This window comes from Schistocerca americana, chromosome 2, assembly GCF_021461395.2.
Source record: "Schistocerca americana isolate TAMUIC-IGC-003095 chromosome 2, iqSchAmer2.1, whole genome shotgun sequence".
NCBI classification, from domain to species: Eukaryota; Metazoa; Arthropoda; class Insecta; order Orthoptera; family Acrididae; genus Schistocerca; species Schistocerca americana.
The window spans coordinates 947,577,006-947,601,353 of record NC_060120.1 but is presented as its reverse complement, the minus strand read 5'-3'; positions in this window follow the sequence as shown (position 1 = coordinate 947,601,353).

Sequence of the window (24,348 nt, the reverse complement as noted above, 5' to 3'; positions counted from 1 at the left end):
TTTCTAGTAAATAATTTATAAGTGGTATTTGCTACAGATTTCATTACAGCGTTGTCATATAAACAGCTTGGACATCCCAAACCTTTTAATACTATTGTTTGTCCACCATACTGCAAGTCTCTCGTAGATACAGGTACTTTTTCGTCAATACATGCGGCCCAGTCAGCACAATGACAACTAAATTGGTCATCAGATTCCTTACTACGAATTTGAGATAGTTCTTCGTCGCCATCACTATCACTTTCAAAAATTAAGCGACGTACAGCTTGGTTATTAATATTCTGTCTCAAAGGAAACGATTCATCGCTCAATAATGAAAGACTTTCTTTGGAATCGGATGAACACATTGTATCGCTCCGAGATAAAGGGCACTAATTAAAATAATATAATAAATACCTTCGTCTTCTAGACGCCACTGTTTGCAAATAAATGTTTCACTGTTCAGCCCAATGACTATAGCAGTTGTTCATAAGGTACTGACTGCAATCGTTGCTCTCTTCGACCGTCCCTTATATACTTACTCGCAACTCTCGGCCGTGACATCACGCCGCCGCTGCCGAAGACACAAAGTAGCAGTATGGTTGGCTATTCTCCCCGATGTCTTCGCGTGTAGGAGGCACCCCCTTGTGTAAACAGTGTTTATCTTGCTGGACGTACGGACAGCTAGGAGAAAAAACGGGACGTCTCGGTGTTGGTTAAGGTGGAAGGGTGGTCACAAGCCGAGAAATGGGCTTGCTTGCCTATGGTCAGTCTTTGAACTGAGCGCGTTAAGATGGCTGCCCACAGTGTATTGTCTTGCTGTATAAGATACAGATTTCGTTCTATTGATGTATGATTAAGCGGGGTGGCCGAGGGGCTCTAGGCGCTACAGTCTGGAACCGCGCGACCGCTACGGTCGCAGGTTCGAATCCTGCCTGGGGCATGGATGTGTGTGGTGTCCTTAGGTTAGTTAGGTTTAAGTAGTTCTAAGTTCTAGGGGACTGATGACCTCAGATGTTAAGTCCCACAGTCCTCAGAGCCATTTGAACCATTTGATTAAGCGGATAGTCAGTTGCCTAGAAGTATTTAAAGAGCTAGAAATCTTCACTGTAGCCTCACTATATATATATATTCACTTATGAAATTTGTTATTAACAATACGAACGAATTCAAAAGTAACAGCAGTGTACATGGCTACAACACTAAGAGAAATGATGATCTTCACTACTCAAGGTTAAATCTAACTTTGGCTCAGAAGGGGGTAAATTATGCTGCCACAAAAGTCTTTGGTCACTTACCTAATAGCATCAAAAGTCTGAAAGGTAGCTATATAGCATTTAAAAGGAAATTAAAAGAATTTCATAATGGCAACTCCTTCTACTCATTAGATGTATTTTTGGACATAGTAAGTGGGTAATATCCCAACCACAAAAAAAAAAAAAAAAAAAAAAAAATATTTAGTGTCATGTAATATTTTGTCTAATGTAATATCTTGTATAGACACCTTTTATTAACCTGACACGTTCCACATCATTACGAAGTGTCGTATTCATGATCTATGGAACAAGTACTAATCTAATCTAATCTCTAATCTACATAGCGATTAATGCTGCCATATGACTGGACGTGGACATCAGAAGTAGCATATGTTTGTTAAGAGAATAAGAAAAGATTATAGACTGTTTTGTAATACTGAATTGTTTCAGGTTACTCAGTGGTATGTCATTGTATACGTTGAGGTGGACTAATGTTAAAATATCAAGATACATGTTATGGGAGGATGCAGTTGCTGAAGCCCATGGACTACACAAGGGAAGCTCCAATTGTCTGGATCATTCTAGTCTATAAGAATTCAGATTTTGTTGACGTTGCTTTCATCGACTTGTTTTTTATGATGTTTCTTAATCACATTTTTTAATTTATTTCAATTGTAATTAATTTGCAGTCTCAGGTAAATAGTTCATCGTCATTTCAATGGTTTTGGTTCTAGTAACTTTTAGGTATTTCATTTTTAAACTCGGAATGGATTGGAAATGGATTATTTCAACTTGTTTTTGGTTGTTTTATTATGTTACTAAGTTTATTTAACTTTTATTGGATTCGAGTTTTATTAACAATTCATTGCTGTGATAATTTATGAATTCAGTTATTTGGGCAAGTAGTTTACTCAAATGAATCAGTATTTTTTGTCGATGTGGTCAAGATATGTATAAATGTTTTTCTTTTAAACCGAATTCAATCAATCGATTCCACCCTTAAATCGTATGAGCCGCACTGCACGTAACGCTAGTTATAGAATCATTTTTTGGAAAAACCTGCATACAGTGACAGTATTTTCTGAATACAAAAGCGTATTACTAAGAAATATGTGTGATGTTAATTCAAGAACATCAACAGGAGACCTCTACAAAAATGTGGGTTCTGACAACTACTCCACAACATATAAATAGTCATTCATGTTTTTTGTCACTACTAATATTCCTCTTTTCTCAAAAAAAAAATATTGAAAAGCATGAATATAACACAAGGACCAAAAAAAATTCTACAAAGTCGTTAAGGAGGTAAACATCAGTACAGAAAGGAATCAGATACCACATGATAAGATATAGGTACCACCTGGCAGAATTTAACCTGAGCGCGAATCAATTAGGAGTGCGGAACGAATGCCCTGAAAATATCTCTCCTTTTTTCTAATATTTGACCGATGAATAAACAACGAAATCTGACGACTATTAATGGAAAAGGGGCCTTTCGGATGGATTAAAGAAAACCAAATTACAACCCAGATTTTCAACCATTCTAATGTAACCAATAAGTATAGATGCGTCTCTTGTTGTTGAAAAGACAGGTGAAATACAAACTAGAGAGCATCTTAATACCTTACGACAAGAAACATGAATCACAAAAATGTGAACTCTCGATTTATTCAGCACTGCAATATGTCTTTTGTAATTCTCTGCATCTCAGACGTACTTTGTTTGGCTGAAAAATGACAAGCAAAGAAAAAATACTTTTCCTGCTGAAGGCAGTATGTAGCATAATAGATTACGTTGAAGGCAGATCATTTGCAATAAGCTGTGCTCTCAGCGTATACTAGCGTGAACAGAGGCTAGCCGAACACATGTGGACTGAACATGAAAGTCGTAAGGTTGGGAGATAACTGTTTAACAGTCTAACTGAGCACAATAAATGTGATGTAGGCATTGTGATGAAGTTTAAGGCTGAATTAAAGAACTTTCTGTTGGGCGATTCCTTCTAGTCCACTGAACCTTATCTTCGCAGACGCTCTTACCTTTAATGTGCTACGTTATTTTGTAATTAGAATCATCACTGAAATACGGTAATATGCAGTCATTTCAATTTGTTGTACTTTTTAAAACGTAAATCTTTGACCTCTTTCCACATTTCCACATTTCAGAGACCTCGCCCCTTGTGGTTAATGGAACATCACTGGTACATTCAAAAATGCGTTAGTTATATCCCATCAGGCAAATATTGTGTCCTATGGAACATTCATGGCTCTCATCCTTGTTTGCGTCTTGCATACTGCACTTAACGTTAAAATTCTTGTTGAATTTGCGAACATTTTCTAGTTTCTTATCGAGCAAATAACTTACTTCAACATTGAAAACTTTCTCATTGTTATTAATAAATCTCATTGACGTGCCCAGCTTGTGTACTTTTATGTGCGCTCCAGCGATAAGAAACTTTACATTCATCAACTTAAATCTTCGTTTTTATAACAAATCGAACAGAAGTCGACGACAATCGATTTTTCTTTTTATGGTAGGAGCGTCTGGTGCTTGGTGCATGGCTCCGTTCGCTCTCAAAGCTACTGTAGCAACAAGGTACTTTTTCTTCGGCAATTACTTGTTTTATGTCTTTCTTGGTAAAAATAGGCATTAAATTTAAGTCATTTTTCTAGCAACTGTGCCTCATTCTTGTTAAGCTACATCTCCGTGAAATTTACATAGTTCTCATAAAACTGGATCTGCCCACCAAACTCTTACGTGTAATTAGGGATCATAAATCTAGACAAGTCAGATATTTTCTTCTGATGGGTAGCACCACACGCCATTTTTGCACTTTCAACTCAGACATGCACTGCATTTATCCACTAATTTATTTTGCGTTGGGGTTAAATTCTTAATGACTTACAAGTAGGTTTTTTTAAAGTACGCAATCATAAAAGAGAAAATACCATGCTACTGCCGCGAAGTAAATGAGAGTATACTTTCGTCTGCAGACACTAAACGAGACTTGGCTAAAGTAACGGATAAATTTAGCGAAATATTCTCCAAATTTACATTTGCGCTTGAGTATGAAGCAGAATTTGGCCTCAACTTCGTCGATGTTCCTGTTAGCATATCGTATGGAAAATGTGCGTTTAAGGTGTACAACAAGCCTACGTTTTCAATAATAACTACTGGGAGTTATTGCAGTCAACCTCATTTGTAATTGAAGATATCATATGAAAACAACGGTAACAGACAGTCAATGAGAAACACAATTATTGCATATAGAACATAGCACGTGATTATCTTGATTCACATTAGTTGATACTTCTACAATAAACAAAGAAATCGTAGCTGCGTCCGAAATTTCATGTTCTCGCTGGTGGAAACTTTATCAGAATGTGTATAAGTAAACAGTGGTAAGAGACAAATACGTAAGTGCCAGTAGTATTGAGGGAGGATTTGCACGAATCTGGTGTGAATAAGTGCGACTCACATAAAAATCCTGATCACAACTGCGCTTCAAAAGTTTTGCTAATCAGGTGAATGTTAATATTTATTTAAGCAAGTAAACAATGTAAAACTGTGTCCCTTATCACAGTTTACATTTTACGTGACAATGTGATAGCACAAATATTAAGGATCCTCCTTAACATTGTTTACGTGCTGTGGTGAGGCGGCAATGGTTCAAAATGGTTCAAATGGCTCTGAGCACTATGCGACTTAACTGCTGAGGTCATCAGTCGCCTAGAACTTAGAATTAATTAAACCTAACTAACCTAAGGACATCACACACATCCATGCCCGAGACAGGATTCGAACCTGCGACCGTAGCAGTCGCGCGGTTCCGGACTGCGCGCCTAGAACCGCTAGACCACCGCGGCCGGCCGAGGCGGCAATGAATTTATTTTTAAATTGTGCTGAATCATAGATTAATTAGCGAAGATGTTACACTTCATCATTGTACAAATGGTTAATACCAGTCTTAGTGTCAAAAACTGAAACAATTTGTAATTTTTAAGAGATTTCGTAGTAAAGCTTCGTTAATTCGCCCAGCAAGTAAACCATAGTAAGTGAAGGCCTGACCGTGTTACGCACACTCACTGCAAGAAAACAATGTTTAGTAACCACTGATGAATTTTGAAGAATAAAATTTTGGGCAGAATTTGCCATATTAAAAACAATTCGCTGCTGTAGTTGTAACTGAAATCAATAATTTACCTGCATAAAGAAAATTGCAGTGCTTGTACCTGAAATATATTATTTATGAGGTTTTATTGAAACTTTACTGGGAAATATTCGAAAACAATCAACTTTTCTCTTACCACTGTTTACTGCCGAGGTCTTCAATTGTGTGTTTAATCAGAGATGAAAAGGTTTTAACATTTTTGCTTTAAATGTTATAAACTGAAATTTAATAAGTCTGAGGATTATGTATGAGGGTATAACATCTGTAGAAGTTAAGTATTATCAATTTTGAAAACACATTAAGGGCATAAGCACGACACGATTTGTTGTTTGTGAAAGATGACTCCACACCAGCTGTTTCTGTAGGTCAACGCTGAGATGGATGTGGTGAGGGATGTGCCACGTCTTCTTCATAAGACAGGCGGTGCTACAATTAATAAAATATTCCGGGCTATTATGCCGGGGTCAAATGGATTTCTTATAAAAGCCAAAGTATCGTCCCCATCTGCGTACGACATTTCAAAGCATGTGGTGTCACGCCACTGCGTGGGAGCACGTGTAAACGGAAGTTTGCTGCAGTCAGTAGCGAGCCAGGCTGTGGATCGGACGCTGGAAGACGCAACGGTCCTCCTTGAAAATGTGCTCCGCAGATGGGGACGAAACAATGAATTTTCTAGAATACTTTTTTTTTAAATTGCGTCGTTTCCCGCTGTGATAGTTTTCGTTTTATAACAGGTGATACTGCTTCCCGCGTCTGTACGTTCAGGTTGACGTATCGCCCGTCATACAAGTTCGGAATGTAGTAGGTCAGCGACATGTGCCGCACAATTTACCACGAAGGACGGAGCTGCGTATAAACTGTGTGTGGGGTAATTTCGCTGGATCGTGTCCAAGCATTCCCCGTCTCTGCATTTAGAGGCTATTGGCACTGGCTACACATTCCGGATGTGTGGGATTCAGATCCTCGTCTAACCGTTCAGATTAAGCTGAACGCCACTATGATTCCTTTGTAAAGGAAATCATCACTTTCCTTCCCAATCCTTACCGAGCGAGGTGGCGTAGTGGTTAGACACTGGGCTCGCATTCGGGAGGACGACGGTTCAATCCCGCGTCCGGCCATCCTGATTTAGGTTTTCCGTGATTTCCCTAAATCGCTCCAGGCAAATGCCGGGATGGTTCCTTTGAAAGGTCACGGTCGACTTCCTTCCCCATCCTTCCCTAATCCGATGAGACCGATGACCTCGCTGTCTGGTATCGTTCCTCAAACAACCAACCAACCAACCTTCCAACCATCCATCCCAATCCTTGGTCAATTCTGCTTGAACTCGTTCTCTAATAATCCTGTTGTGGACGGGACAAACAGTTGACTTACTTACGTAATTTACAGGCCTGGACCACAGCATAGTGATGTCAAGTACATGGTCGCCTTCTCTCTCTCTCTCTCTCTCTCTCTCTCTCTCTCTCTCTCTCTCTCTCTGTGTGTGTGTGTGTGTGTGTGTGTGTGTGTGTGTGGCCCACATAAACGTTCAGAGTAGATATCTCTGGAACAACAACAGATATTGAAAAACGACTTTAACGGGTAAGAATATAAGGCAAATGCTCTTGAAAGTAAATACTAGAACTTAAGCAATTATTATTTTAACACAAATTTATGTTTTGTTATTTACTCGTATTATTTCTCACACAATCAATAACATGGGAACCCACAAAAAACGAATGGTGTTGATTACATTGCAATACGTCAATGTAATCCCAAGAAACCGCAAATCGAATTCAACGCTTGAAATAAACGAAACGTGCCTGTATTGCACATCCCTAGGTGCAAGCGTGAGATACACGTTGCTCGTAATCACGATGTGATTGACGTACTACGATGGAACGGACGCTGTACTTACTGCTATTTACACTGTTATTAAGTGGACTGGAAACAACACAGATGTCCAGTCATTCAAATAAAAAAATACGGAAAACGGTTTTATCGTTGATGCTCTACTGATCTTTACTACTGTACTAGAATTGACTTAATGGTGACGAAAATCCGAACATCATCGACCGGGGTAAACATAATTAATGGCTAACCAAGAATGTAACAGACAGGTAAATTGTAGTTATAGGTAGTTGTGAGACTGGACATCTGTCTTATTCTGAGTCCACTTCATAACAGTGGCCGGCCATTTTATGGCCGAGCGGTTCTAGGCGCTACAGTCTGGAACCGCGCGACCGCTAGGGTCGCAGGTTCGAATCCTGCCTCGTTCATGGATGTGTGTGATGTCCTTAGGTTAGTTAGGTTTAAGTATTTCGTTCTCGCTTCCCACGCACGGGTTCCCGGGTTCGATTCCCGGCGGGGTCAGGGATTTTCTCTGCCTCGTAATGGCTGGGTGTTGTGTGCTGTCCTTAGGTTAGTTAGGTTTAAGTAGTTCTAAGTTCTAGGGGACTTATGACCACAGCAGTTGAGTCCCATTGTGCTCAGAGCCATTTGAACCATTTGTTTAAGTATTTCTAAGTTCTAGGGGACTGATGACCTCAGATGTTAAGTCCCATAGTGCTCAGAACCATTTGAAACATTTATAACAGTGTAAGCAGCAATAAGTACACCGTCTGTTACATCGTAGGACGTCATGAGGTCGCGAGTACGAGCAACGTAGCAACCACGCTCGCATCTCGGGATGGGCAACAACGGCGCATTTTGCTTATTTCAAGCGTCAACTTCCCTTTGTAATTTCTCGGCATGTAACTGTCGTATTGCAATGCGCAAATGCCATTATTATTGTGATTTTTCATGCTATCGATTGCGTCAGAAATATTATGGGGTGTCCATAAAAAAAAGAAACCGTAAGTTTGTGATGAAAATAATATTTGCGTACGTTTTACAATGTCTCACAGTATTTACTTTTATGAGCCCCTGGCTTACATTCATACCCGTGATAGTCGTCTTTCAATGTCTGTTGTTGTTCCAGATACTTGCGATGGAACTGACCACTCTGTATACAGGGTGTATCAGAAAGGATGGCGCGAACTTACACGGCAGAAAGTACCCGATAATAGAAACACAAATGTCAAGTAAAAATGGGCTCTAAAACGCATACCTTAAGAGCTGTGAGATATTCTTGATTTTCAATATTATGAAACAAATTTCTTCTACTGCAAGCTCTTTGCTTTCCATATTTTTGGAAGTGTTAGCATGGACCAAAACAAGAAAAAAATGTTCAGTAAACACGTGCTCTAAAACGCATACCTTAAAAGTTATGAGCACTTGTTCATTAGAGGAGTTGTGTTCCGAAGTACCGATGGTGAACAGGTGCTCGAAGCCGTTAAGGAGGAGGAGGATATTAGTGTTTAACGTCACGTCGACAACGAGGTCATTAGAGACGGAGCGCAAGCTCGGGTGAGGGAAGGATAGGGAAGGAAATCGGCCGTCCCCTTTCAAAGGAACCATCCCGGCATTTGCCTGAAGCGATTTAGGGAAATCACGGAAAACCTAAATCAGGATGGCCGGAGACGGGATTGAACCGTCGTCCTCCCGAATGCGAGTCCAGTGTGCTAACCACTGCGCCACCTCGCTCGGTCGAAGCCGTTAAGGTATGCATTTTAGAGCACATGTTAACTGGACATTTTTTTCTTGTTTTGGTCCATACTAGCACTTCCCAAAATATGGAAAGCAATGAGTTTGCAGTAGAAGAGATTTGTTTCACAATATTGAAAATCAAGAATATCTCACAGCTCTTAAGGTACGCATTTTAGATTTCATGCCGTGTATGTTCGCGCCATTCTTTCTGATACACCCTGTATATAAACTAAAAAAAAAAAAAAAAAACCCTGATACCATTGCGTAAACCAGATTGAATACAGACAGGCAGGAACTGCGGGTGCGTGAAGTGGTAAGGAAAGTATATATGGGGAGCAAAAACGAATGGGGAATCATTCTAGCGACGATACGACCCGGTCGGCAATTGGAGAAATCCACTGACATAAGCAGGTTTGAACAATGTGTTGCTGCTATGGTCCGGGGCTTGGGAACTAACATATCGGAAACGGAGAAGCTTGTCAGGCGTTCTTGTGAAACTGTCGTGAACACCTGTGGGAAGAGGTTGAAGGACGATGGACCAAGTAGTAGGCTACAAGACGATGGACATCCACACCTCGTGAGGTAACGTGGATGCCGGAGTCTTGCCCGCACTGTAAAACACTATAGGCGTCCATCTGTGGCAGATGTCACGTCAAAGCACAGTACTGGCTCAGGCACAAGTGATTCAGAGCACAGAGTTCAGCGTACATTGTTGAATATGGATATCCGTAGCAGACAACCCTTACGTGGGCCGATATTAACCCAACGACATGGTAATTCTTAAGAAAACTTTACCAGTTTTAATCGTCTCGATCCAAACAATACACAGCATTAAGTCTGATAGCTAGTATCGACTGTCCATACAACCATTCTCAGATTAATCATAGTAAATAGATAGCGACAACGTATGCAGTAAGGCTAGATCGCATCTTCTGCATAGGTGGTGGTGGTAAGTTCCTATGGGACCGATCTGCTGAGGTCATCGGTCCCTAGGCTTACACACTACTTAATCTAACTTAAACAAACTTACGCTAAGGACAAAACACACACACACACACACACATACACACACACACACACACACACATGCCCGAGGGAGGATTCGAACCTCCAACGGGGTGAGCCGTGCGAACCGTGGCAAGGCGCCTGAGACCACGCGGCTATAAGGCGCAGCCCATCTGCATAACTTGGTACATCCTCATACATGAGACAACTTTTTAAAAATATCTGACATAGTCGTTTCCATATTCTGATAATGCCAGACAACAGTCATTTACGAGATCCCCTAGATAGGACCGTCGATGAATGTAAACGTGTCGCCTGATCGGATGAATCTTACCATAACGTGTAGACTTTCACGGTAGGCGTCTTCATTAATTCTTCCTGACGCTTCTTTGCTAACTGCAGGCGACATCTTCCGAGATGACTGAATATGAATCATATTTCTTATTACACCACACCCACGTTTGTGCGCTGATATGCCGTCATGCGAGCGAACGTCTGACAGAAACGAGCTACATTTCATGAACGTAATCCGATGGGGAGAGTATTGTGTTATGGTAGACATTCACATGGGTTTCCACGGGAAGTGAGCTAATAATCAACGGCACCATGACAGCTGTAGACTACGTAATGATTATTGCAGACCAACTGGATTCTTGCATGCTTGACGTCTTCCCCGACGGCAATGACAACTTTCAGCTGGATAAATGTCAGAGCCACAAGGCCAAATTCGTGCAACATAGGTTTGAGTACCATGGTAGTATACTAACTCTTATATATCACGCATCAAATTCACCTTATCCGAAAGTGATGAAACACATCTGGGAGCTATCCAGCACCAGTTCAGCGCCGAGAACACCCCCCCCCCCCTGTTCGTCATTTAGAGGATATTTCGAAACTAGGTGTCAGTGCTAGCCTAGCGGGATTCCCGGCTAACAATAGATAATCATTTATGAGTGAATACGTGACCCATCAGCGCTCTGGATGCGGATCCGTCCTGCGGACATACGTCTGTTGTTGTTCCCATGTAGTGATTTGTGAAGATGAAAAAAAAAAAAAAATCGAGAGTCTAGCGATCATTTAAGTACTTCGTAAAGAAAGGTATGAAACCAAAGAAAATTCATGCCGATTTTCAGAAGACACTGGGAGACTCTCCAAAGAAATAACGACTTATATAAATCCTTTGGGACCTGTAAAAATTGTATAAGAGACTCTATCGATCTGAACCTCATCCTTCAACAAGCTGGTTTTTGATCTGGCAAATAAAGCATCAAGCAAATTTTCTACTTGGCAGAAGCTATAGGAGAAGGTTCAAAAATGGCTCTGAGCACTATGGGACTTAACTTCTGAGGTCATCAGTCCCCTAGAACTTAGAGCTACTTAAACCTAACTAACCTAAGGACATCACACACATCCATACCCGAGGCAGGATTCGAACGTGCGACCGTAGCGGTCGTGCGGTTCCAGACTGTAGCGCCTAGAACCGTTCGGCCACTCTGGCCGGCTCAAAATTTTCCTCAGTGGTCGAAGATACTCTTCAAACGAGGAAGTGACAGCCGAAGTTGACAGGTGTTTTGGAGACCTGTAGTAATCTGCGAGAAAGTGCTAAAAATTAATATCTCCAAATTTCTTATATTAAAAATATCAGAGCTTTTTAAGTAAAACATTCCTACCATTCTCCATGTTTATTGTTCATCTTAACACATTTATTTCTCAACGTTGTCATTCTGGCGACGAACAAATTTCTCGTAACAAAGAGCAGTTTCCTGACTCCGTCATTGTAGACTGTTTGCCTCTGTTGGCGGAGCCACAATCTCACCAATGCTTGCACCACATCGTGGCTATCAAAGTGAAGTCCTCGAAAGTGTTTTGGAAACAAATGAAAATGTTATGCGCCAAAGTTGGGACCTGTATGGAGGATGATCGACGACAATGAATACAAGGCGTCGGGTTGTTGCAGATGTCGCACCACTAGTGTGTGGTCTGTCACTCTCATTCTGCTGAAGAGAGCGCTCTATGAGCAGACGAACTCTTCGAAATCGAAACTCGATTACAGCACTCTCTTTCTCAAGCGAGGACATAGTTACATTCCGCACCGCCATATTAACCGCTACAATTTGGATTCCTCTAGCAGAAGAGGGCTGAAAATATAGATTAAAGAAGAAGAATGCTAAGCAAGTAAAAAAAAAGATATGATTTTACCCATAAAAATCAGGAGGCATTAATGTTCAGCACCCCCTCGTAATTTTCTAGATGAGATCAAGGCTTCGTACGATCGCTGGACCACGTGGAATAGTGTACAGGGAGACTACGTTGAAAAATGAGAGAGTTTAGATGAGTTAAGTCGTTGCTTTCTATGCCCTTAACTCTTCTGACTACTTTCTTTCTTACGGAAGGCTACCAACGACTTGTCGAATTCATGCTAAGCAGAATCGCTGCTGTATTGCGCTCCGATTGTGGACATAAAGGTATTAGACAGGTAGATAGAATGTTGAAGGCCAACGGTGAATATGTAATTCGTGCTGTAAGGTTTATTTTTGTTACGTGTATCTTTTCCACATTTGCAGTTTTTACGAAGGGTAGCGGGTAGTACAGTGAGGTGACAAAAGTCATGGGACAGCGAGATGCACACTTAGAGATTGCAGCAGTGTCAAGTACACAAAGTATAATGGGGCAGCTGCCATTTGTGCTCAGGTGAGTCACGTGAAGAGTTTCCGGCCTGATTATGGCCACACGACTGGAATTCAAATGGTTCAAATGCCTCTAAGCTCTATGGGACTTAACATCAGAGGTCATAAGTCCCATAGACTTAGAACCACTTGAACCTAACTAACCTATGGACATCACACAATGGACATCACACACATCCATGCCCGAGGCAGGATTCGAACCTGCGACCGTAGCAGCAGCGCGGTTCCGGACTTAAGCGCATAGAACCACAGCCACAGCGGCCGGAAACTACTGGAATTAGCAGACTTTGAACGCGGATGGCAAATGGAACTAGACGCATGGGACATTCCATTTCGGTAATCGTGATCTTGTCAGATGAGCCCCGATTTCAGTTAGTGAGAGTTGATGATAGGGTTCGAGTGTGATGCAGATCCCACGAAGCTTTGGACCAAATTTACCAGCAAGGCACTGTGCAAGCTGCTGGTGGCTCCATAATGGATTGGGCGGCGTTTGCAAGGAATGGACTGGATCCTCTGGTCCAACTGAACCCATCATTGGCTCAAAATGGTTATGTTAGGCTATTTTTAGACCATTGGCAGCAATTCATGGGCTTCCAGTTCCCTAACAAAGATGTCATTGTCATGGATGTCACCGGGCCACAAAAATTACTGGCCATTAAAATTGCTACACCACGAAGATGACGTGTTACAGACGACAGGAAGAAGATGCTGTGATATGCAAATGATTAGCTTTTCAGAGCATTCACACAAGGTTGGCGCCGGTGGCGACACCTACAACGTGCTGACATGAGGAAAGTTTCCAACCGATTTCTCATACACAAACAGCAGTTGAACGGCGTTGCCTGGTGAAACGTTGTTGTGACGCCTCGTGTAAAGAAGGAGAAATGCGTACCATCACGATTCCGACTTTGATAAAGGTCGGATTGTAGCCTATCGCGATTGTGGGTCATCGTATCGTGACATTGCTGCTCGCGTTGGTCGAGATCTAATGACTGTTAGCAGAATATTGAATCGGTGGGTTCAGGAGCGTAATACGGAATGCCGTGCTGGATCGCAACGGCCTCGCATGACTATCATTCGAGGTAACAGGCATCTCATCCGCATGTCTGTAACGGATCGTGCAGCCACGTCTCGATCCCTGAGTCAACAGATGGGGATGTTTGCAATACAACAACCATCTGCACGAACAGTTCGACGATGTTTGCAGCAGCATGGACTATCCGCTTGGAGAACATGGCTGCGGTTACACTTGACGCTGCATCACAGACAGGAGCGCCTCGAGGGTGTATTCAACGACGAACCTGGGTGCACGAATGGCAAAACATCATTTTTTGGGATAAATCCAGGTTCTGTTTACAGCATCATGATGGTCGCGTCCACGTTTGGCGACAACACGGTGAACGCACATTGGAAGCGTGTATACGTCATCACCATACTGCCACATCACCCGGCGTGATGGTATGGAGTGCCGTTGGTTACACGTCTCGGTCACCTCTTGTTCGCATTGATGGCACTTTGAAAAGTGGACGTTACATTTCAGATGTTTTACGACCCGTGGCTCTACCCTTCATTCGATCCGTGTGACACCCTAAATTTGAGCAGGATAATGCAAGACCGCATGTTGCAGGTCCTGTTCGGGCCTTTCTGGATACAGAAAATGTTCGACTGCTGCCGTAGCCAGCACGTTCTCCAGATCTCTCACCAATTTAAAACGTCTGGTCAATGGTGACCGAACAACTGGCTCGTCACAATACGCCAGTCACTACTCTTGATAAACTGTAGTATCGTGTTGAAGCTGCGTGCGCAGCTGTACCTGTACACTCCATCCAAGGTCTGTTTTATTCAATGCCCAGGCGTATCAAGGCCGTTATTACTGCCAGAGGTGGTTGTTCTGGGTACCGATTTCTCAGGATCTATGCAGCCAAATTGCGTGAAAATGTAATCACATGTCAGTTCTAGTATAATACATTTGTCCAATGAATACCCTTTTATCATCTGCATTTATTTTTTGTGTAGCAATTTTAATGGGCAGTAGTGTACGTTCTCGGTTAGTTTGAAGAACATTCTGGAAAATTCGAGCGAATGGTTTGGCCACTCAAATCGCCCAACAAGAATGCCATCGAACTTTTATGGGGCCTAATCGAGAGGTCATGTCATGCACAAATTCCTGCACCGGCAGGACCGGAAGCGTGGGTCAGTATTTCTGCCGGTGACTTCCAACGGCTTATTGAGACCATGGCACGTAGAGTTGTTTCACTATGGCGCGCACAAGGAGGACTGTCACGATATTAGATGGTATCCCATGATTTGAAACTTCCTGAAATAACAAACACGTTTCGAAATTAATGAAGCTAAGAACCAGAATTAGATTTTCACTCTGCAGCGGAGTGTGCGCTGATATGAAACTTCCTGACAGATTAGTACTGTGTGCCGGACCGAGACTCGAACTCGGGACCTTTGCCGTTCGCGGGCAAGTGCTCTACCAACTGAGCTGCCCAAGCACGACTCACAGCTTTACTTCTGCCAGTACCTCGCCTCCTACCTTCCAAACTTTACAGAAGCTCTCCTGCGACTCACGACTTGTCTCACCTGAGTGTAGCCCAGTGGGGGAGGGCGGTAGCTCACCTTGTGCTGGACGCTGGGATTGCTGTTGCGGCGGTCGGGGAACACGAGGTGCTCGATGTTGGGCGTGAAGCTGGGGTCGTCGCGGACCAGCGGGCGCGGCGCCGTGGCGGCCCGGCGGCCCGACTTGCCGGCAGAGGCGGCGCGCGGCGCGGGCACCGGCGTCGGTCCGGGCGCCGACGCCGACGACGGCAGCGACGGCGACGCCGAGGGCGCCGGCGGCAGCTCCGACAGCGCCAGCAGCCGCGAGCGGTGCGCGCGCACCCCGCCCTCGTCCCGGCTCATGGCAGGCGCATCGGCCGCGGGAGCTGCTGCTGGCGGGACGGCGGCTGCGGCTGTGGCTGCAACAGCAGGCAGCGCGGCGAGTGTCAGCGGCGAGGGGGCTCCGGCAGAGCCAGCCAGCGGGCAGTCGAAAAGAGACACGGCAACGGGGAATCAGGGCTTCCTCACGAACACCTGGAGCTGGAGATACGGCTCACTCTGTAGAAAAAAAATGATCGGGAAGTTCAGCCGCCGAGTTGAAGTCTTATTTCAGGTGGCGCCACTTTGGGCGACTTGCGTGTCGGTTATGATGAAATGGTGACGAGGACAACACAAGACCCAGTCCACGAGTGGAGAAAATCTCTAATCCGGCCAAGGATCGAACCCGGGAGCGCTGCTTGGTAGACAAACATGTTAGGACTCAGCTAAGCATTCGGATCCCCTAACAAGGGAACCTCCCCATCGCATCTCCCCCTCAGATTTAGTTATAAGTTGGCACAGTGAATAGGCCTTGAAGAACGGAACACAGATCAATCGAGAAAACAGGAAGAAGTTGTGTGGAACTATGAAAAAAATAAGCGAAATATACAAACTGGGTAGTCCATGCGGAAGATAGGCAACATCAAGGACAGTGTGAGCTAAGGAGTGCCGTGGTCCCGTGCTTAGCCTGAGCGGCTGCGGAACGAGAGGTCCTTGGTTCAAGTCTTCCCTCGAGTGAAAAGTTTAGTTTTTTTATTTTCAGACAATTATTATCTGTCCGTCCGTTATGTTTTCATCACTTTTTTGGGAGCGATTATCACATCCACAAGAAAACCTAAATCGGGCAAGATAGAAGAATCTTTTTACCCATTCGCCAAGTGTACAAGTTAGGTGGGTCGACAACATATTCCAGTCATGTGACGCACATGCCTTCACCAGTGTCGTATAGAATATATCAGACGTGTTTTCCTGTGGAGGAATCGGTTGACCTATGACCTTGCGATCAAATGTTTTCGGTTCCCATTGGAGAGGCACGTCCTTTCGTCTACTAATCGCACGGTTTTGCGGTGCGGTCGCAAAACACAGACACTAAACTTATTACAGTGAACAGAGACGTCAATGAACGAACGGACAGATCATAACTTTGCGAAGATAAAAAGAGTAAACTTTTCACTCGAGGGAGGGCTTGAACCAAGGACCTCTCGTTCCGCAGCCGCTCACGCTAACCACGGGACCACGGCGCTCCTAGCTCACACTGTCCTTGATGTTGCCTATCTTGCGCATGGACTACTCAGTTTGTATATTTTGCTTCTTTTTTCATAGTTTCGCACAACTTCTTCCTGTTTTCTCGATTGATCTATGTTCAGTTTTTCAAGGCCTATCCACTGATCCAACTTATAACTAAATCTGAGGGGGGTGCGATGGGGAGGTTCCCTTGTAAGTAGAAGGGAAGATAAGTATACATCTACGTGATTACTCTGCTTTTCACAATAAAGTGCCCGGCAGAGGGTTCAATGTGTGGTGTCACCGCCAGTCACCACACTTGCTAGGTGGTAGCCTTTAAATCTGTCGCGGTCCATTAATGTACGTCGGACCCGCGTGTCGCCACTATCAGTGATTGCAGACCGAGCGCCGCCGCACGGCAGGTCTAGTCTAGAGAGACTCCCTAGCACTCGCCCCAGTTGTACAGTCGACTTTGCTAGCGATGGTTCACTGCCTGCATCCGCTCTCATTTGCAGAGACGACAGTTTAGCATAGGCTTCAGCTACGTCATTTGCTACGACCTAGCAAGGCGCCATATTCAGTTACTATGTATCCTGGACAGATAATATTGTGAATCATGTACCGTCAAGAGCGACGTTCATCATTAATGGATTAAAGTTAAGTATCAAACTACTTACGTCCGCTTTCTGAATTCTAATTCCTTGTCATGTTCCAGACCTCCCGTCAGTATAGTTATTCCCTCCTCACGCCAGCCTGCGTGAGCTAAAATGCGTGCATTTCGGCCTCCTCTAGTAACACGGTGTTGGCTCTTCTGCCAACCCAACACAATGAACCACCTTCAGGCTGTCTCTCTGCCGTTCCACTCTCGGACTGCACGCGGGAAAAACGAGCACTTAAATTTTTCCGCGCGAGCCGTGATTTCTCTTATTTTATCGTGATGATTGTTTCTCCCTATGTAGGTGGGTGCCAACAGAATGTTTTCGCAATCGGAGGAGAAAACTGGTGATTGAAATTTCATGAGAAGATCCCATCGCAACCAAAAACGCCTTTGTTTTAATGATTGCCACTCCAATCCACGTATCATGTCTGTGACACTATCTCCCCTATTTCGCGATACTAAAAAACGAGCTGCCCTTCTTTGTACCTTTTCGATGTCATCGGTCAGCCCCAACTAATGCGGATCCCACTCCGCACAGCAGTACTCCAGAATAGGGCGGACAAGCATAGTGTAAGCAGTCTCTTTGGTAGACCTGTCGCACCTATCTAACATCTTGCACAATTTTACATTTGCAAATGCGACAATTATTGCACAATAAAGTTAATATCTCGTGCGTACAAGCTGATGACAAGAATATTGTACAGAAGAATGAAAAAGAAAACTCAGGATCTGTTGGATGACGATCAGTTACGCTTTAGGAAAGGTAAAGGCACCACAGAGGCTGTTCTGACTCCGATCTTGATAATGTAAGCAAGACTGAAGGAAAATCGAACGATGGTTACTGCATTTTTCGATCTAGACGAAAACATTTGCCAACGTGAAATTGTGCAAGATGTTACATATTCTGAGAAAAGTACAAGTAAGCTACAGCGTAAGACGAGTAATATACAATCTGTACAAGAAACAAGACCAAGAATGAAGTGCTCGAACTAAAACGGGTGTAAGGCAGCAATGCAGTCTGTCGCCCCCACTCTGTACCTCGAACAAGCAACGACGCAAAAAAAAAGAAAGGTTCAAGGGTGCGTTTAAAATTGACTGTGAAAGGATATAAATGACAAAATTAGCTGCCCTACCAAGAGGAACCGTTACAGGGCCTTTGCAGTTTCGAATCTACATGAAAGATTTATGAGACTATCTCAGCATCCAGCTTAGATTATTTGCATACGGTGCTGTCATTTACCCTTTAGTAAAATCATCAGAAAATCAAAACTAATGATTTAGTACAGTGCGTAAGACGGCAGTTGATCCTGAATAACGTAAAGAGTGAGGTCATTCATGTCGCTACTAAAAGGAATCCTTAAAATTTCGGTTACCTGATGAACGACACAAACCTGAACGCTGTCAGTTCAACCAAATACCTAGCAACTACAACTGCGGACAGTTTAAGTTGGAATGATCACATGGATAACGTTGTGGGCAAGACAAACCAACGACTGCGTTTTACTGACGGAACGCTTAAAAGCTGCAACAGGTCTCCGTAAGAGACTGGCTACACTACGCTTGCCCGTCCTCTGCTATAGTATTATTGTATCGTATGAGATCCTTTGAAGACAATATTCACGGAGAACATCGAAAAAGTTCTAGCAAAGGCAGCTTGTTTTTTGTCGTTGGGAAACAGGGGAGGGAGTGTCATGGATATGATACGCGATTTGGGCTGGCAATCATAGAGGCAAGTCGTTCTTTGTTGCGACGGCATCTATTCATGAAATTTCCATCTTCAAAGATCTCCTCCGAAAGCGAAAATATTTTGTTGACACCCCGATATGATCATTGTAATAAAATAAGAGAAATCAGAGCTCGCACGGAAAGATTTAAGTATTGGTCCTTTCAGCGCGCTGTTGAAGAGTTGAACGGTAGAGAAATATGTCAAAGTGGTTCGATCAACCCTCTGCCAGCCACTTAAGTGTCAATTACAGACTATTCACGTAGATGTAAATGTGCAAGACATTACTATCCTCAGTGAAAGTGCAGAATAATTACAGGAACTGTTTTATGAAATGCACAGTCTAACAAGTACAGAATAAGATTTGAGAGTAACCGGAAAAATCTCAAAAAGTAATGAAAACTAGCAGAAATTAGAATAGCGAGAAACTTAACATAAAAATTTGTGGTCACGAGGTAGATGAAGGTAAGGGATTCTGTTATCTTGGAAGTAGATTAACACATGACAGGCTAAGTAAGGAGGACATAAGAAGCAGACCAGCACAGGCAACGACAAGTCTACTGGTGTCAGACATATTCCTTAATCTGAAGGAAAAAAAATTCTGAGAATGTACATCTGGAGCACCGTGTTGTATGATAGTGAATCATGGAGAGTGTGAAACCCGGAACAGAACACAACGGAAGCGTCCGAGATGCGGTGCTAAAGACTAATGTTGAAAATGAGATGAACCAATAAAAATGAGAATGCTCTACCAAAATCGGAAAAGATAGGGTTATGTGGAACACAGAGAGAAGAAGGAATGAGATGATAGCACATGTGTTAAGACATCAGGGATTCACCTCCAAGGTCCTACAGAGAAATCTGGTGGGTAAAATGTGTAAGGTAAGGAAAAAATTGGAATAAATCCAGCAAATAATACAGGACATAGGGTATGAGTGCTAAAAAAGGAAAAAAATTGGGGAACCAAGATAGATGGCAAATTATATTTTTGGCCAGTTGGTCCGCAAGGTACACCAAAAACTACCTACAGCAGCGTTCAAATCTCCATCTACGATGAGAGTGGGGTGTTACAAAAAGTGTTAGCCGGAACAGCAACGAACCCAATATGTGTCCAGAGCGCCAGCCGCCTTTGCAGAAGCATTTTCTTTATCTGGGTCTGCGATTGGTACTGAAACCGTGGATATTGTGGAGCATCAGGTGGGAGCAAATCTAACATTCTGAGCGACTGGGAGTGAAGTGTGTGTTCCTCGCCCTCGATGTGTATGCAGGCGGCTGTTCCTGCTTTCGCTGGTGGTGGTACAACAAGTGTGGTGAGCAGTTCCAGTAGAAACAAGATTCGTTTGCATGAACCCCTCCCTCCTTCCAGCTCACGGCCAGGCATCTCCTACTACGAGTATACTTCGATTAAAATACCATAACTTGTGTGTGTGTGTGTGTGTGTGTGTGTGTGTGTGTGTGTCGTTTGAGCCTAGCCTCCGTCATCTGGCAAGGCTCTGCTGCTTGAGCCTGCAGGGCATCGGGTACATGAAGCCCAAAAGCAGCTGCGATCGGCTGAGGCCCAGATCCTACCTCTCGAATCAATGAAGTGTCAAGTTGGTTTAATCTAAGTATATTGAGGCACCTTCTGTTTCTGCAACAGTGGATACAAAGAAGCTCCTCTCACAGATCCAGATACGACAAGTAGTGCATGCACAAAGTGTCACTCTCACTTTCCAAGACTAGAATGTTGAGCACATATGCTGCTGCAGCTGATTCTGTTTGTAGCTGGGGCTGTCGCAACACAGATATGGCAGAGCATGAGATACAAGCAACCACAAAGCACAATGTACCACACATGATGCACATCTACTCACAGTTCATCGTCAGAACATGAGCTGCACTAATATATTTGAGGCTGCTGCTTCTGAAGAATATGAGGCTGGTATTGGAACAACAGGTAATATGTAATGGCAGGCATGAAAACGTCTGATAGCACAACGAACTGCCAGCAATATACACACAACCTGCCTCCCATATGGTTGATGGGACCCCTGAACACACCATCTGAGGGGCCCGATTTGAAGGATGCTGGTACAACAGCAACAGATACACAAAAGACTCTCTCCTTGATGGTGTTTCGCTCCACTTTTGAAACGCAATACAGCATGGACTCAGCATTCCTTGCCGAGTTTCCAGCGGTGTATTGCACCATATGTCACGTAATTCCTGTACGTTATGGGGCTCGTGGAGTGTGGATACTGAACTGAAACACAGTAGTGTTCCAGAGGGATTCCATCAATTTCAGTCCTGACAAATATCGTTGCCAAGACATCAACATGACTGCTCTATCATACTTCCTCAAGCCACTGTAGCACGATTCTGGCCTTGCGACAAGGACAGTTATCCAGGAGGAAGGTGTCATCACCGTCAGAGGAGACATCAAGCATGGGGGGATGCAGAAGTTCCGCAATAATATTCAGGTAAGCCAGAGCTGCCATGGTGCCTTCTGTTGACAACGCAGGCCCTTGGAAGCCCAGTTGCATGTCTCGCATTGCGTAACAGCGCCTCCAGAAGCCTACATAGGTGGTATATTCCATGTTGCGAGCCACCATTGGCCTGGATAAAGGCGGATTCGGACACGCCCACTGACCTGGTGCAGCAAGAAACCTCACTCAGCCGACAGGACGACACCTTTCTCTTGATCCGTAGTCCAGTCTCGATGATCCAGAGCCCACTGGAGTCGTACGTTATGATGTCGTTGCGTCAATGTGGAAGCACGTACGGTCATCTGCTGCGGATCCTCGTGTTTAACAATGAATGCCGAGAGGTGTGCTCCGGCCGGCCGCGGTGGTCTAGCGGTTCTAGGCGGTCAGTCCGGCCCCGTGCGACTGCTACGGTCGCAGGTTCGAATCCTGCCTCGGGCATGGATGTGTGTGATGTCCTTAGGTTAGTTAGGTTTAAGCAGTTCTAAGTTCTAGGGGACTGATGACCACAGATGTTAAGTCCCATAGTGCTCAGAGCCATTTGAACCATTTGGTGTGCTCCGAAACATTTGTGTTTGGATCAGTATCGAACTTTGTCGACAGATCTGCCACAGACTGCTGCCTATTGTACACAATAGAGCTGGCAAATCTCCGACCTCTTCGCTTTGTGATGAGGCTTGGTTTCACCATCCATGAACCACTTTCCACACAAACTCACGAAAATAGCGTGCGAATAACTCAAAATTTTCCTTGACATACCACGTGATAGCGATGCCAGCAGTCTCGTGGTGGGAAGTGGCAATAACGTTCGTCTGTGTATGCATCTCGTACGAAGTGAATTACACATCTGTGCAGAAGAGATGATCAGAGCTTTCAAGCGCCATCGGTAGAGGGAGATAGCTGTTCTGTTGCGCTTCGAAGTACAGTTTCAGAATGGTGGATTCACAGATACATATTGAGTGATTGACGTACGGCTTTTATGTTTAAAGAAACCAATCCCAGCTGCAATTCGTTGCCAGACAGTGGACGTTTACGAGCTCTGCAGGCCACAAATGGCCCTTCGGGACCATCCGACCACCGTGTCAACCTCAGCTGAGGATGCGGATAGGAGGTGCGTGTGGTTAGCACACTGCTCTCCCGGTCGTTATGATGGTTTCCTGTGACCGGAGCCGCTACTATTCGGTCGAGTAGCACCAGGAATTTTGTAAAAGTAGAGCAGATTAGCGGAATGAAAAAAGGCTAGGGCGACCGAGTACGTCCTTCCGAGATGGAGCCTTCTGTCGTGTAGAAGGGTTGACTCAAACCGATCGTCTCAGATTGTTCAAATGGTTCAAATGGCTCTGAGCACTATGGGACAACATCTGAGATCATCAGTCCCCTAGAACTTAGAACTACTTAAACCTAACTAACCTAAGGACAATACACACATCCGTGACCGAGGCAGGTTTCGAATCTGAGACCGTAGCGGTCGCGCGGTTCCAGACTGAAACGCCCAGAACCGCTCGGCCACCACATCCGGCATCACAGATTGTACATGTTGTCAAAATATCCGTTGACAAGTGAGAGTAGAACCGAAAGACGTTTTTCACTAGATATTGACCCTTCTCGCCGACCCCACCCATCGTAAGAAGTTAAAACAACACTATTTGCGAAGAAGCACTGCTTGACAATTGCTAAGGAACAACTCACACTTGCGAACGAACAACTGCCTGTTGCCATGGAACAACTGACAATAGCAGCGAAACCCCCGACCAGTGATAATAAAAGAATATGTAGAGAGTGGGATCTGTTGACTGAAGCGAATCTGTGCACAAACGTCATGTTTGCATTGGATAATTTATACAGCATGGCGTATGACGGAGGTTGTTGTTGAACCAACTGGTGCGACATTACCGGTGCTACGGCAACATGCCTGAAACATTTGAGTGCTTACGACCATGGACGAGTAGTTGGACTGATCGAAGTTGGTCAGTGTGTCACTACTGTGACCACAGTAATGGGCGAGACTCGTCTTGCGATTAAAAAATACCGCTGAAGGTGGAAATGGTATGAGAAAGCAAATCGGTGGTCGTAAGGCCAAAAAGGAACAGACATCTCACACTTAGACAGGTCACTACGGACCTTGCAGCCGCTACCGATACATGCCAGAACATGCTATGCCAGAACCATTTCGCGGCGATTAAATCAGGCTGGTTTGTGCGTTCGGAATCTCGTTAATTGCACCTCCACTTTAACCACACCACCATCAACAAAGAGCTCGTTGGTATTCGGAGCACGTTGGTTGGGGTTGGCAACAGTGTTCCGTAGTTATGCTCTCTGACGTCTCTCTGTTTATTATGGCAAGTGATCCTGTCCACCAGTTAGTGTGGAGAAGGAGAGGAACACGTTATACGCCACAGAATTTTCATCAGCGTCACCGGTATGTCATAGGCGTTATGGTCTTTGAGGCGTTATGTCCAATGGCCGAACACAGATGGATATCTTTGCGTGAGGTATTGCAGAGCTCAGGAGTATTGCAGGGTGTTGATTTTGGATCAGCTGCGTCTTTTAGGGGTGCAAAAGATCCCGATTTTCCGTTTCTGGATGACAATGCGCACCCACGCAGAACCGCTGGCGCGTCGGACACACTGAAAGTAAAATACTGAACCGATGGAATGGCATGCATACTCCCCGAACCTAAACCCTATACAGCGTGCCAGGGATGCTCTTGCCAGATGCGTTTCTCAACGAGCATATCCCTCCCAGAACCGTGCCAGAACT